This window comes from Nicotiana tomentosiformis, chromosome 6 (genome assembly GCF_000390325.3).
Source record: "Nicotiana tomentosiformis chromosome 6, ASM39032v3, whole genome shotgun sequence".
Classification (NCBI taxonomy): Eukaryota; Viridiplantae; Streptophyta; class Magnoliopsida; order Solanales; family Solanaceae; genus Nicotiana; species Nicotiana tomentosiformis.
Window position 1 is genome coordinate 66,114,128 of NC_090817.1, and position 18,094 is coordinate 66,132,221.

An 18,094-nucleotide genomic window follows, 5' to 3' on the forward strand; every position below is an offset into this window, starting at 1 on the left:
AGCTGGTGCTGGCTCGCCATTGGCTTGAAAAACGCAAACTTCATTCTCACTTAGCCGTCGCGTTTCCTGAAACCCCTGCAAAGTAGTGCAGATATGATTAGTGGTTTTTGAATCTACACACCAAAATATGGTAGAGACAGCCGCTAAACAAGTTTCAATGACATTTAAATTTGAATTACCTTGCTTATTTAACTTTGCCAGATAGGCAGGGCATTGCCTTTTGTGATGCCCTGGTTGCTTGCAATGATAGCACTTTCCTTTGGGCTTTTTCACACCAGCCGCACCTTCAGGTGCCAAAACCTTTTGAGTCTTCTTCTTTTTCTTACCGCATTTCGACTTAGAAACCGAAACTTTCTCAACATTCAGTGCCACAACTGGAGCTTGCTGTTTGATGGTAGATTCTGCCGCTTGCAGCTTATTCAACAATTTCGCTAGTGATAAATCCATTTTGTTCATATTATAGTTCAAGCAAAATTGTTGAAAGTTGTCAGGCAGAGTCTGCAGGACCATCTTAACTTGAGATTCCTTATCAATCATTGCTCCAAGGATCTCCAGTTCATTCAGAAGACCTATCATCTTCAGAACATGGTCCCTGACCGATGATCCTTCAGCCATCTTGGTGTTCAAAAGGGCTTTTATGGATGTCTGCTTAGCCGCACGATTTTGCTCACCGAACGTCTCTTTGAGACTTTCGAGCATATCATAAGCAGACCCCATAGACTGATGGTGATGTTGTAAAACATTCGCCATAGAGGCAAGAATATAACATCGCGCCATCTCATCAACCTTGACCCATTTGTCATAGGCTTTAACTTAATCATCAGTAGCATCTTCATCAGATTTTTCTGGGCACTCCTCAATAATTACAAATTTTTAACTTTCAGCAGTTAGGACAATATCAAAGTTCCTTTTCCAGTCAATATAATTTGGTCCTTCTAACTTGTTTTGGTTCAAAATTGAGGTAAGTGGGTTGAATGAAGACATGGTTAATTTGAGAGATATTCATGGGTGAACCTAGTGCTCTGATACCATATTGTCACGACCCAAAATCCATTAAAGGCCGTGATGGCGCCTAACACCACTGTCAGGCAAGCCAACCATAATTAATTAACTAAATTACCCATTTTAGTATTTTTAAAATCGAAATTTCTTCAATTAAGTAGTAAAGATAAAACTCATAGTGTAAGTGATAAATATTTTAGCAACTAAATTTCTAAACAATTCATAACCACTCCCAAAACTCGGTGTCACAAGTGCATGAGCATTTACTAGGGAGTTAAAATAAAGTACAATATCTGTCCGGAATACAAATTAGACAGAAAAATATAAATAACTCTGAAAGAGACTCTGTTGGCTGCGGATCGTAATACAGAATGCAACTCACCTAAGTCCCTACATTTTAACCATACCTTTGCGCCAACAAGGTAGCTAGTCATATATGTACCTGCACAATAAAATGTACAGCAAGTGCAACATGAGTACGTAAACAATATGTACCCAGTAAGTATTAAGCCTAATTTCGAAGAGGTAGAGACGAAATGATCGACTTTGACACTCACTAAGGGTTAATAATAACAATTGAAATAAAAATAGAAATATCTAAATCAACATGATTCATAGGGTTAACAATAATTTTATTTAATCAAGAGAAATAATTAAATTCCTTCAAATGTAACAATTCTCAATCTATTAATTAAATTCACAAGCTGCAATTAAAATAGCAAAGAATCATGTTATTATTATTATTATTATTATTATTATTATTATTATTATTATTATTATTATTATTATTATTATTATTATTATTATTATTATTATTATTATTATTATTATTAGGCACAATTTCTGCCGAGGTCGTACGGCCCAATCCAGAGTGTCGTGTACACTGCCAAGGGATGTGTGGCGTGATCCATAGATGCATCTATACTGTCGAGGCATTCGGCCCGCTCCACAAGAAAGGAGGATATTTTCTTATGTACCTCCGGAAGGAGAGTGTATTCATTATAAGATTAATTCGAGAGGATGAACAATTTCTTTTAATAATTAATTAATTAAAACAGAAAATTGAGTATATGAGATTTCCATATTTTACTAACTTTCCCTAACAATTCACAATATATTTCAAATAATTTAATTAAATAAAAAATACAATTTACATACGTAATTCATGATTTGAGTCTTAAACTACCCGGACTTTAGCATAAATAGTAGCTTCGTACGGACTCTCGTCACCTCATGCGTACGTAGCCCCCACAATTAGCAACAGTTATTAATTTAATCACATATGGGGTATATTCCCCCTCACAAGATTCGACAAGAGATTTACCTTGTCTCAAAGTCCACTTTTCGGTCAAAATGCCGCGTAAAAACCTCAATTAGCTGCCGAAAAATTTGAAACTATCCAAAAGTTATATAAAATAATTAATACATATTCAATAATTCGAAATTCATCTATTAAATAAATTACCCTATCCAAAATGGTAAAATTCCTAAAATTCACACCGGGCCCACGTACCCGAATTCCGGAAATTTGTTGATAAAAACGTTACCTGTAATCTCAAGAACTCAAATATATAATTTTTATCCAATTCCATAACTATTTTCGTGGTTAAAATCTCCTTTTTATAAAAATATAGGTTTTTCATCTAAACCCTTGATTTCAAGATTTACCGGTTATAATCTATCCATAATCTATGAATTTAACTCAAAGTGTGTAGAATTAACTTACTTTCAAGTTGCTAGTTGAAATCCCCTCTCGAAAAGCTTCAAAATCGCCCAAAAATGGAGGAAACACAGACAAAAATGGCTCAGCATCGCCCCTTTTTAACATTCGGCCCGAACAACGTTTTCTAACCTTCGGAGGGCTAGCCGCACCTGTGGTTCCGCACCCGTGGAAAACCATCGCAGGTGCGAGATTTCTCTTCTTGGCTAGGCTCCGCACCTGCGGACAAGGGGGTCGCTTTTGCACATCCGCAGGTGCGCCCCGGAGTCCGCTTCTGCGCCAATGCCTCCCTCCCTCTCTTTCGCATCTGCGGTTTGGGGCTCACTTCTACGAGCTCGCACCTGCGGCTGCCTATGCGCAGGTGCGGTTGCAGCAGAAGCCTGATGCAACAGCTGCTCTTCAAAAATCCAACCTTAGTCCGAGCTTCATCCGGTTAACACCCGAGGCCCAGGGCCCCGCCCGAACATACCAACAAGTTTGAAATCATAAAATGGACTCGCTCGAACCCTCGGGACGTGTAAAACAATATCAAAACTAAGACTCATACCCAAAATCAAATTGATTCAACTTAGAAATTTTAAATTCTTCAAACTTACTCCAAACGCACCGAAATATACTTATACTACTCGGAATGACACCAAATTTTGCGTGCAAGTCTTAAATCACCATACGGACCTACTCCAATTTTCGGAATCAGATTCCGAACCCGATATTAAAAAGTCCACTCCCGGTCAAACTTCTTAAAAACCTTCAAATTTCTAACTTTCGCCAAATGACTCCGAAATGACCCACAGACCTCCAAATTAACATCCGGACGCGCTCCTAAGACCAGAATCACAATACGGAGCTATTCTCAGGCTTGAAATTTCAAACGGACCTCGATTACACTAAAACCTACTCCAAACCAAATTTAAAGAACATTAAACCTTCAAATAGTTGATTTTTACTATTAATCGCCAAAACGCTCACAGGTTGTCAAAAACTTGATTCGAACATACGCCCAAGTCCAAAATCATCATACGAACCTATTGGAACCGTCAAATCCCGATTCCAAGGTCGTTTACTCAAAATATTGACCGAAGTCAAACTTGGCCTTTTAAGGCCAAATTAAGGAACCAATTATTCCGATTTCAACCCGATCACTTCCAAATTCCGAACCAACCATCTCCGCAAGTCATAATTTAATTAAAGCACATACGGGGAGTCTTATTTAGGGGGAACGGGGTTCTAATAGACAAAACGACCGGTTGGGTCGTTACATTCTCTCTCACTTAAATATACATTCGTCCTCTAACGTGCTAAGGACTGTTCCGGAGTTGTCCAAAATCACTATTTAACACTTCGAGCACCTACTCATGCTACCACACCCAATTGAGAACATTAGCTCAAGCAAATCTAAAGATTCTCCTCTTTATTTAGGTAATTAAGCCTTAGAGCCCAATTCTAACATCCAGAATTTCTCCACCCTACCTGTTTCCAACCTACGAACACTGTATCAATTACTACACGACACCTCAATATTGGATTGCATACCTTTGTTGAATTTAGACCATGCAGCGCACCATTCACATGACCATAATAACATCCTCCGATAACAATAGCCGAAACTCTACGAATCTAATGTTCATAACGCACCTCATGATACATATAAGTCCTGTTCTAACTCTTGAAATGCTTCCACGATGGAAGAAATGTGTAGAAATTCATAACCAACTGTCGAGTCAACAAATTATTGAGTTTCTCCTTCTGACAAGAACCATTGTCTCATTATGAACCAAATAACGATATTTGCTCTTTAATATGTTTTCATAAAATCTGCTCGCACTAATCCCAGGTCCAATAATCTCGTCTCCCCCAACATGAGCTACTCAGGCAATAAGCCACCTCAGATACTGCCAAAAAACCTCCTATGATGCCACAATGTGCCCAACGACTACAAACTCGAATGTGATACATTAAGAAAATGAACTCTGAAAAGATCTACTCAAACCGCGTAACTAATTTAATAACTGAAAAGATGTCATGAATCTTTTTCAGAAAATGTGAACAAAACATACATGAATAAATATAGGAAAATGTGCCCAATATCACGCTATTTTGAAGTGCAACCCAATTCACATATACTACCCGTGGCGGTGTGTCACCCGATCCAACCATGTTACCCATGGCGGCGTGCCACCCGATCCACACACAATAATCTAAAGAAAACGCACCTCGAACTGTAACGCTTATACTCACGAATGCCTGAATATCAATCATAAGCACGCCAAGTGCATAATGTAAATCATGGGGAGACGGGTAGCGTCATACGCCATGAAACTCAAGCACAACTAAGGTGCAATATATGATCTGTATCTCGAGAGCCATCCTGCTCGCATAACACCACCGCTGTGCGGGAACTCAACCCATTGCACAAATAATCAAGTCATCTCACAGTCCACATGGCACAATAAAGTATCACATGAAATAGCTGGCAAAGAAATTAACATCCCACGCCCGAATATTCTTCCATAAGGAATGCTATACTGAATGAACACATCCAGGCTGGTGTAGAGTACACATCCACATTTGGACCCATCAACAGACCTCAAACCGATTTAATCATACCATGCTTGGGTAAATAATCTCTCAAGGATCCACAATGACCCTTTTTCCATGACACGCAAGAACAACCGTCGAATTCGAAACAAACTTTCACAATTCTCATCCAACTGAATAGAGCACCCTTCAAGCATAAATTCTTACATTGGCGATAGCATCAAAATCTCCATATTTGGTTATTAAACATTTAATCAATCAAGTGACTACTTGTCACACTTATGCAATCTTCCCGTGGAATACGCTCCCACGACCTTCCGCAACAGATAACAAGTCTGCACATCTATACCACCGGCCATACTAATGTTGTAAGGAGAATCAATGATTCGCAAATCAATACACAAAGCCTCTTACACATAACACCGATCTCAGGTGATGCTGAAGAAAATACCAGTTTGTTCTAAACATCTTAATCCTTCCCTGCTCGTCCGAGCTTGTGACATCCCTGTCAATACCGAACTGCAACCTTGATCCTCAACTTTCAAATTTCGTGTCATTCACTGCACCTATGATGTCGCTACGCGATAATACATGTATTCACCATAACCCTTGAACTACTAGTAAAATTAAACACTTTACTGGCTAGAAACCTTCCACTTAGCATCATTTCAGAAGGGCCAATGCAACACGCAATCGAATTTCCCCAAATAGTAGAAAAAGACACAACCTCAAACCGTGATCTCAACCGTCATAACTCTTCCGGACTCCATTTGCACAACAAGGCCATTTGAATCAACTACCTCCAAATAAATCAAATTTCGGCGGCCGTCAAGCCTTGCACGTACCGCTACAACCACTTGTATAACTTAACACGCTGAAGGAACTGATCATCGTCACCATCATGCCAATTCATCCATTGCTAACCAATCCCGCTTCTTCCAATTTATTCTCTACTTGCCTTAGAAATAGTAACAATAGCTCCATTCCAACGTAACGAACCAAATCTGCACTCGTCCTGAGTGACCCCATTTCACGGGACCACATTGTCTTAAAATCCACAAACCATCTCATACCCTCCTTGTGCGCACATTCGCATCTTCAACTGATACGCCTATTCTAATATTTCCTTTATGAATCTGAAGTCATTTTCTCCCATTCCTCCATTGCTACACCGCAGACCAAAGGTAACATAGAACACCCCAAACCCTTTTCAAAATATGCTACAAAAGCTCGATACTTAACCATACTACAGGCTCGAAATCCTTAGGCATCGTACTTTAACATTTTGAATCCACTAGGACCATTGTTGAGAGTCACCCATTCCGACCTAGTCCCAAATATAATCAACTCCAAGGCTCTGCTAGCAGTTGAACACTCTCTCAAAGAAGCACCCCGCCGAATTACTTTTCTTGTACATCACATCAACACGAAGCATAGACTCTGAGTCTTTCCAAAACCTTAATATGAATCGATAAGGCCAAATATAGCACACATTCCCCAAATACTTTGCTCAAATTACCACCGACGTTTTCTTTCCTTAGTCGTAATATCCCACCAATCCATCGATAACAAGAAACCTCATAAGTAGACAACTATGCAATTGAATCCTAGACGGTGGGACTCTCCCACTTGGCTTGAAGCTACAATTACATAATATTAAGCCCGTAACTATTCATCCTCCTTATTTACCATGATCCCGCGCCGTTATCTGCCAAATTCTCAAAATCCTTTCGTTAAGCTGTCCCCGAACATTCTGAACCATCAACCACAATCACTTATTCGACCTCTTAACGGGTAACCAGTAAAATTCTTCGTAGAAGCTCCATCAACACCATACAACCGCTAACCTGCTCATATGAGATATCCCACATGTGGAAATTCTATGCTGACATCCTCCCACAACGCTGCACCAAATAATTTTACCACGAAACTAATAAATCATCCCGAGCCCATGCTTGTTCACCAGTTGTACAAGTCTGTTCACTCCTCGTTGACATCGATTAAAGGTGCAATGATACATCCCAACCCGAAGTCATGTTGCATTCCTCTTCATATCAGGCAAACCCATTTTTGTCGCATCCAATCTTCCCCTAGTATAACAACCAACATTCCAAATTAAGTCTGTAAACCAAGTCACTGTCCACCATGAATCCCAAATCACTCCAAACTTTCCTTAAGACGTGTAGTTATCCTACCCCGTAACCCATATGCTACCTTGCCACTCTCCCACTTTGGTCAAACCATCTCCTTTAAGCAACTACTCGACTTCTATTTCTCACACTTGGTCTTCTAGGAACTCAACCACCATAAGACACCTCTCACATGTCCTTCCTCATCCTTTGCTGCCCAGTTGTTGCCTTAACTCAAAATCCATCTCTGTAGCACTTGAACCAATAGGTTGTTACCAGCTTTAAACCTCTCCGAAGATCATCCTTCTCGAGCCATCAACACTAGGGACACCGATTCGATCCTGAACCGCTGCACACCGCGATTTCTGACAACTGCTTCCCCAACACAAATTCCTAACACCTCGCCGTGAAGGCGAGTTAAAGAAAACCATAACGCCGGCGAACCTTAACGCATTTAACAAGGCGATGACACCACATCACAATTGAAAACTCTACCATGCTCGAAAATATCAACCCTCATTACTCCATCAACCCCATACCTGAACATTCATAATGCGATTACCTTTCCTTTGTTGGAATTAAACGTCGAACCTCTATATCATGTACTGAGAATAACCTTCTTTCAAGTCGTTCACTGCGTCGGCACATAAACGAGCACCCTGCCATTACATCAATTCCGCGAGATAATAACTCAAGAACATCGTAGCAACCTATGCGTAGCCTCAAAACCATCCGAAATATAGCTACTAAGCTAAAATGACAGAATATCGTTCTGCAAGGCGACGACAATAGCCCAATCAATTACGCAGGGAGAAACATCCTGCACCACATCTGTAGTATCATTAAAATTCCTCAATTCTCGATCTATAATAAGTGTTCCACGTCGCATAAGATTGAATAGGAAAGAAACTAAGGCATAAGCCTTAAAGGAATTAAATCGCACGATGAGGAATCAAGAAGGGAACTGCTCCTAATAGCCCTGTAGCCTCTCGAAGATAAGTACAGACGTCTCCGTACCGATCCGCAAGACTCTACTAGACTTGCTCATGACTCGCGAGACCTAGGTGAACCTAGTGCTCTGATACCATATTGTCACGACCCAAAATCCATTAAAGACCGTGATGGCGTCTAATACCGCTGTCAGGCAAGCCAACCATAATTAATTAACTAAATTACCCATTTTAGTATTTTTAAAATTGAAATTTCTTCAATTAAGTAGTAAAGATAAAACTCATAGTGTAAGTGATAAATATTTTAGCAACTAAATTTCTAAACAATCCATAACCACTCCCAAAACTCGGTGTCACAAGTGCATGGGCATTTACTAGGGAGTTAAAATAAAATACAATATCTGTTCGGAATACAAATTAGACAGAAAAATATAAATAACTCTGAAAGAGACTCTGTTGGCTGCAGATCGTAATACATAATGCAACTCACCTAAGTCCCCACATTTTAACCACACTTCTGTGCCCACAAGGCAGCTAGATATATATGTACCTGCACAATAAAATGTGCAGCAAGTATAACATGAGTATGTAAATAACGTGTACTCAGTAAGTATCAAGCCTAATCTCGAAGAGGTAGAGACGAGATGGTCGACTTTGACACTCACTAAGGGTCAATAATAACAATTGAAATAAAAATAAAAATATCTAAATCAACATGATTCATAGGGTTAACAATAATTTTATTTAATCAACAGAAATAATTAAATTTCTTCAAATGCAACAATTCTTAATCTATTAATTAAATTCACAAGCTGCAATTAAAATAGCAAAGTATCATGTAATTATTATTATTATTAGGCATGATTTCTGCCGAGGTCGTACGGCCCGATCAAGAGTGTCGTGTACACTGCCGAGAGACGTGCGGCATGATCCATAGATGCATCTATACTGCCGAGGCATTCTGCCCGCTCCAAAAAAAAGGAGGATATTTTCTTATGTACCTCCGGAAGGAGAGTATATTCATTATAAAATTAATTCGAGAGGATGAACAATTTCTTTTAATAATTAATTAATTTAAACAGAAAATTGAGTATATGAGATTTTCATCTTTCACTAACTTTCCCTAGCAATTCACAATATATTTCAAATAATTTAATTAAATAAAGAATATAATTTACACACGTAATTCATGATTTGAGTCTTAAACTACCCCGGACTTTAGCATAAATAATAGCTACGTGCGGACTCTCGTCACCTCGTGCATACGTAGCCCCCACAATTAGCAATAATTATTAATTTAATCACCTATGAGGTAAATTTTCTCTCACAAGAGTAGACAAGAGACTTACCTTGTCTCAAAGTCCTCTTTCCGGTTAAAATTTCGCATAAAAACCTCAATTAGGTGCCGAAAAATTCGAAACTATCAACAAGTTATATAAAATAATTAATACATGTTCAATAATTCGAAATTCATCTATAAATAAATTACCCTACCCAAATTGTGTAGAATTTACTTACCTTCATGTTGCTAGTTGAAATCTCCTCTCGAAAAGCTCCAAAATTGCCCAAAAATGGATGAAACACGGACAAAAATGGCTCAGCCTCGCCCCTTTTTAACATTCTGCCCGAACAGCTTTTTCGCACCTGCGCAGGGCTAGCCGCACCTGTGGAAAACCCTCGCAGGTGTGAGATTTCTCTTCTTGGCCAAGCTCCGCACCTGCGGACAAGGGGGTCGCTTCTGCGCATCCGCAGGTGCGCCCAGGAGTACGCTTCTGCGCCAATGCCTGCCTCCCTTTCTTTCGCATCTGCGGCTTGGGGCTCGCTTCTGCGTGCTCGCACCTGCGACTGCCTATGCACAGGTGCGGTTGCAGCAGAATCCTAATGCAACAACTTCTCTTCAAAAATCCAACCTTGGTCACCCAAGGCCCCCGGGGCCCTGCCCGAATATACCAACAAGTTTGAAATCATAAAACGGACTCGCTCAAACCCTCGGAATGTGTAAAATAACATCAAAACTAAGAATCATACCCCAAACCAAATTGATTCAACTTAGAAATTTCAAATTCTTCAAACTTATTTCGAACGCGCCGAAATATACTTATACTACTCGGAATGATACCAAATTTTGCGTGCAAGTCTTAAATCACCATACGAACATACTCCAACTTTCGGAATCGGATTCCGAACCCGATATTAAAAAGTTCACTCCCGATCAAACTTCTTAAAAACCTTCAAATTTCTAACTTTCGCCAAATGATTCCGAAATGACCCACGGACCTCTAAATTAACATCCGGACGCGTTCCTAAGACCAGAATCACAATACGGAGCTATTCCCAGGCTCGAAATTTCAAACGGACCTCGATTACTCTTAAACCTACTCCAAACTAAATTTAAAGAACATTAAACATTCAAATAGTTAATTTTTACTATTAATCGCCAAAACGCTCCCGGATTGTCAAAAACTCGATTCGAACATACGCTCGAGTACGAACCTATTGAAACCGTCAAATCCCGATTCCGGGGTCGTTTACTCAAAATGTTGACCGAAGTCAAATTTGGCGTTTTAAGGCCAAACTAAGGAACTAATTGTTCCGATTTCAACCCTATTACTTTCAAATTTCGAACCAACTATCTCCGCAAGTCATAAATTAATCAAAGCACATACGGGGAATCATATTTAGGGGAACTGAATTTTAACAGACAAAATAACTGGTTGGGCCGTTACAAATTAAATTCAAAATAGCACATTACAGATATAACCATGCTCATTGAACAGTTAGATTCGTTAGGGAAACTTAACTATTCATGCAAAATATATGAGTTATATAAGATATTTACTCCATAAATTAAAACAGGACCAACTCAAATGGAGAGTAAACTGTTAATTTAAGATAGGTAAATATCACTTTTATAAACTCTAGTTTTCATTGAATCAATAAGTAACTCAGTTGGAGAGTTAATACAAGTAATCAAATAACTAGAGGCAAAACTAAAGTAATCATCTATAATGAACTTATCCGATGTGTAAGAATACCTATGTCAACATATAAATTCATTATATTACTGTAAAACATGATTGGAAACCATGGGAATTGAACCCTACCATCACTGCTTTCTTAAAAAAAAGTTTATTATTATTTTTTCTTTTCAGAAAATAGAAAAATGATCAAAACCCCATCTAAACGACCCTGAATGCCCAAAAATTGACGTACGTCATGAGCAAAGCTGATGTGTATTGCTCACTGGGTCGTTTCTGATGAACCTACCAAATTTGAGGTCAATCGGAGTTCGACAGAATTTCAAAATTTCAAATTCATGACCTATTTGTAGAATTCTGTTTTTGGCTTTTTTAGGGTTTTGATTATTTTGACTCGTTCAAATCACATAATATACTTATGTATGTTAATTCATGATTTAGAACTCACAATAATAGTATTATTACAGTGTTATATGAAAAAAACTATTTTCGAACAAAATTATAAAAAACAGAATGTTTTTCACCCGTTCAAAACGTCACCCTTCAAAATTCCGTATATTAATCCATAATTTTAGAACTAATAGTATTCAAAATAGCCACATTTTAATTAAAACAACACTGTGATTATAGACAAAAACGCAACTAAAACAGATTGTCAATATAACACCATTATTTATGTATATATTAATCCATAATAACAGAATTAATAGTACTTTGAAAACAGTCACGTTTTTATTAAAATAACACTTTAACAAAAACGTAATAAAACAGATTGTCATTAAATATAACACCTCTGTTTATGCATATGTATATTAATTCATAATTTCAGAATTTAAATACTAATAAATTCAGTCACGTTTTTGACATAGAATAATCGTACCAAACACGTATCATTAAACAACATATTTTAATATTACTGTATTCATGCTGTATTACATTATCAAGTTAGATGTAAGACAACGTTTGATGCCAATTGTTAGGAACATGCGCATCGGAAGCAAGCATACTATCCAGGCATAAAATACATGTAAACTAGACAATGATACAATTATGAGATTAGAAACTACTAACCTCTTGAAATCGTTGCACAGGTCCTCCACAGAGCAAGAATCTACGGTTGCAGTCTTCTGCTATGGTCCTAGTAAGACCTTGGACGAAATTGCTTTGAGTGGGCAAGAACAATACAACTCTAAAAAGTGAGTTATTGGGTGAAAAATATCTTTATTTAGTAGACACGTTTTTCAGCCAAAATTAGGGATTCAAAAACGTGTAGGATTCTGCTTGTGCAAGTAGAATCCTACTCTAACTCTATCGGATGACTTTTCTCCCAAGTCACTTTTTACCCTAGTCAGTCCAGGTTTTTACTAGGCATAGCAGGGACCACAGAAATAATAAGATGTTACTAATTGGAAATTTTGCATGAATTAATTCCCGCTATAATTAATTGCAGTTTATTTCATTAAAAAACTGCAATTGAACTCCTCAATATGAATTTCGAAAATTCACTAATACTTATTTTAACTCCCCATGTTAAGATTTCAAATATCAGTTAATTAAATTAAATCGCTGATAAATTAACTTAATCAACTAATTAAATTCTTTATAATTCAGCTTAAACTATTTCATGTGACGGATGCAAAATCCACCGGCCAGGTTTTCATATGAAAACTTATAAGCTTACATAAAGGGGTATCATCAAACTCATAACCGAGTCAAGGATTCTATCAACTAATTATTATTTCACAAATGCTATTCGTTATTGTCCAATCTATTAGGCATACACTAACTCTGAATAGAGTTGTACCTTTTGATAAATCAAAACAATAAATAAATCACATTGATCATAATAATTATATCAAGATTAGGAGTATAAGCTTATTCAATGAATTAGAGAAAATATTTTATATATATTCAGTACAAAAATATCTTTTCTCTACTTGGTCCGTTCAATATACCCCAAGTGTACTAGCACAAGAAGTCGGAGTAAAATCATTCCCATAATCAAGACAAATTATATTATAATCTTATGCTACAATTGTCAAGATATTTTGCTCAATAATATCTTCGATTGTGAACATAGTTTATTAATTATGAGAACCGACAATTTAATCTTCTGTGCATGAGTTAAGACTCCATATAGTAAATTGTCTACTACATAACTAAAGGACACACATGTAACAAATGATCTATTTAAAATAGTACTTTATTGAATTGAATAAATTAAATAAATAATTATTTCGTAAATAATAAAATACAATACTATGTGTAAACCACATGATTAATAGTATATCCCAACAAAATGGACACTGAAAATCCACAAAGTAGGTTGCATTTGAACAAAAGTTCACACAATCTTACGATTTGGGTAGGCCATATAATTAGAATTGCATGTCACAATCTAACAAACTTATGTACCTTCATATATAGTCTGCATCTAGATATGATTATCTAAACTTTAATCGTCCCAAATTCATCCCCATCTTCTCCAAAAGTCACAAGTTGGGTACGTGGAGCCTAAGCTGAGGTCTCCTTTTGGCGTTTTGGGCTTTTAAGTTTTAACCATGGCATACATAATATTGTGATAAAGGTACAAAAAGCTACTAAGGGGACGTTTCCCATCCCCTCTTTGTTATTATTATTATTATTATATAAGAATTTTCATATAGCTTGCTGACTGTATGGAAGGTTTAACCTTTTACCCAAGCAAGGGCCTGTCTTAATCTAATACATACTTTTATTGAGTCCATGTGTCTAGCGGTTCTAACCGTGAAAAGAAGATGCCCTTTTTCAATACATTTAACGGGCTAAGGTTCACGGCTTGCTAGACGGAGCCACTAAGGCAAAGCCAATAAGAGTAGTGCTAGATTAGACTGTACCACCATCTCGCAACCAAGCCAAGAAACTATATAATTTTTTTTTATATTTTGATAGAAGTCAGATCTTTCATGGTATATATAGGAGAGAAGTTAGATATTCAACGTAGATATGAAATCTCTTAGCCGGACATAGTCACGGCCAGAGAGGAGAGACTAGAGAAGAGACTTGAAAATAAAGTAAAATAAATACCTCTTGAGACCGGGATGCAAGGCCTGAATGCGATGAACTGAAGATTTTATTTACTTCAATAAGATAGTAACTACAATAGAGAGAGAGATTTACAAGAGAGAGAGAGTTTGGCTGATGCCTCTCTCAAAAACAAAACGATCCTATATATAGAAAAGAAAAAAAACAGAAAGAATCTATGCACAGTAAAGTGGGTCCCATATATGGGTCCCTTATACAGTGTATTTATTGTGTATATAGTGTTTCTACTATATAAACCGTGTATCTACTATTTAGTGGGGTCCTCGGTGGCGGCTTCACTGTTGATCATACTCCACATTTTTCTAATTCTTTCATCTGCTGGATGAAATCTTCCGCATTTTCTACGGCTTCATCAGATAATATCTTCTCTGATTGAATAGGCTGGGAATCTTCTACAATAACATTGTTGCTTGTTTCACTCCGCATTGAAGTGTCAGATTTTTCATACTGGTTAATAGATTGAAGCAAGTTTCTTTTTACTTCTTCCAAATACTTATTAATCATCTCATCTTTATCTCCTTCTTGAAAAGAGATTCTTCTAGCAATATGCTTGACTGAGCTATCATCTTTTATTCCCTTCTGGGGAGCTGCTGAGTATTCTTGGATTTTTGCTTCAATAGAATCCAAGAGTTCTTGATCGTATAACCTTTTTGTTTTGGGATCTTTTTTCATTAATTTATCCCAAAAATTATTGTAAAATGTCCTATATAAGCAAGAAATTTATTTTTCTGTGAATCCCAGCCCTGGAGTCCATTTATGAATCCATGGAATAGAGAACTCTTTAAAGAAATATATTTGGTCAATTTTTTCTAAATAGCAGATATGATCCTGCGTAGTATAATTCATTCAAATATGGCAAAACTTTAGTCCATTCTTTGTATAACATAAGAAATATGTCAGGTAATATGTTTATGTCTATCATTATTATAATAAAGCACTTTACCAAAGGTTTGGATATAATCCCAATATGTGAAATTCATATGAGTTTTGTTAAGGCTATCTGTTTTTCTTTCCTCGTGGAAATTCCCCAATCTTCAACAGATATAATCTGTTTAATAATAATTTTTGAGAAGTTATAAACATTCTCATCCGTGCTATAACCGGAAAAGTACTGAAATTCTGCACTACCTGTACTGGTAAGAATGGTCTCATAATAAGAACGAATTTTGTATGACTCACCCGGATAATATAATCCATTAATTAGATACCTTTGGAATATCTTCCATGGCTCATCTTTTCTCTGTATCTTAGAAATTTCTAAAAGAAATCTCATTTCTTTTTTAAGTATTTTTTCATAGGACTTGATATCATCAGTGTCCTCTTTGGCAATTGAACCAAGTATCTTTATTAGAAGTTAATAACCGTCTTATAAATAAAAATACAACTCTAGCAAGAAATTCTTCTTTCGATGATTTAAAAGTTAAAATTGAAAGTTTAAAAAGGGAGATTAAATCTCTTAAACAAAATCAAATGATTTGTGATTATAGAATTATTCAGATCGAGAAAATCAATTCTCTAGCTGAGAAATCTAATGATAAAAATAAAGGTATTTCTAAAAATGATATTGAGGAAAAACCTATTAGACTTGATTCTAAACATGATATGTTTTTAGGAATGATGCAAATTGTTACTGCCCATAAATGGTATATTAAATGTACTATTCTAATTGATAATAGTTTTTCGATTATAAATATTGCTATGATTGATAGTGGAGCTGATGTTAGCTACATTCAAGAAGGTTTAGTACCTACTAAATATTTTCAAAAAACTACTCATATGGTTAGATCTGCATCAGGACATACTTTAGATATAAAGTATAAATTGCCTAATACGGGTATTTGTCAGAATAAAGTCTGCATTCCTCACTTCTTTTTCTTGGTTAAAAATCAGTTATACTCTTCAATTATACTTGAAACACCTTTTATTAACGCTATTTATCCTTTTACTAGCATAGACTCGAAAGGTTTTATAGCTACTTATAAGAATAAAAGAATAAGTTATACTTTTGTTACCGATCCCGTAACTAGAGATATAAATGCTTTAATTGATATGAAGCAAAGTCATATTATTTCGTTACAATTAGAATTATTTAGTATGAATATCTTTAATTCTTTAAAATCCACTAAAGTACAGGAAAAGATTAAATTGATTTTCGAACAAATTGTTATTGATATTTGTGCTGAGCATCGTAGTGCTTTTTGGAATCGAAAAAAGCATATTGTCACTCTTCCATATGAAGATAATTTCTCTGAGGATGATATTCCTACTAAATCTTGACCTTGTCAGATGAACGCTGAATTGGTAGAATTCTGCAAAAAAGAGATTGATAATTTATTACAAAAGGGTTTGATAAAACCCTCAAAATCTCCTTGGTCTTGCACAACTTTTTATGTTAATAATGCTGCTGAAAAGGAACGTAGTGTTCCTAGATTGGTTATTAATTATAAACCTTTAAATAAATATTTAAAGTGGATAAGGTATCCCATCCCCAACAAAAAGGATTTATTAGCAAGATTATATGATGCCAATATATTTTCGAAATTTAATTTAAAATCTGTTTATTGGCAGATTCAAATATTTAAAGAGCATCCTTATAGAACTGCTTTTAATGTTCTATTCGGGCAATATGAATGGAATGTTATGCCTTTTGGTTTAAAGAATGCCCCTTCTGAATTTTAAAAAATCATGAATAATATCTTTAACCCATATCTAGATTTCATCATTGTTTATATTGATTACATTTTGATATTCTCTAAAACATTTGAAATGCATATTAAGCATCTAGATATCTTTAAAAGAATTGTTATACAAAAATGGTTTAGTTATTTCAAAACCAAAAATGAGTTTATTTCAAACAGATGTTAGATTTTTAGGACATAATATTTTCCAAGGAAAAATTATTCCTATTCAAAGATCGATTGATTTTGCATCAAAGTTTCCTGATGTTATTACTGACAGAACTCAATTACAGAGATTTTTGGGAAGTTTAAATTATATATCCCTATTTTATAAAATATTATCTCGTGATTTAGCCCCATTATATGATAGGCTAAAGAAGGATCATAAAAAACCTTGGACTGATAGTCATACTACTTTGGTTAAAAATATTAAACAACGTGTTAAGTCTTTACCTTGTTTAACTCTTGCTAATCCAGCATGGCAAAAAATTATTGAGACAGATGCATCTAATATTGGCTATGGTGGGATTTTAAAACAAGTTAATCCCAACGATAATTGTGAATATCTGATAAGATTTCATTCTGGAAAGTGGACTGAAGCCTAGAAAAAAATATGCTACTATGGCTCATGAAACATTAACTATTGTTAAATGTGTTTTAAAATTTCAGGATGATTTATACAATCAAATTTTTTTAATAAAAACTGATGCTCAATCTGTTAAATATATGTTTAACAAAGATTTTAAACATGATGCTTCGAAATTAATATTTACAAGGTGGCAGGCTCAATTAGCCCCTTTTAATTTCGAAATTCAGTATAAAATGGGAATTGATAATTCTCTTCCTAATTTCTTATCCCGTGAATACTTAAATTAATCATGAATTTCTATAAAATATTTCTAAATGAGAAAACGTTAATCACTATTTTGAAAGTGGTTAAGTTATATAGAGACTTACAAAGTCTTATGATTGATAAAGTTATTCATGACATTGTCGAAGAAGAATTTTCTATTCA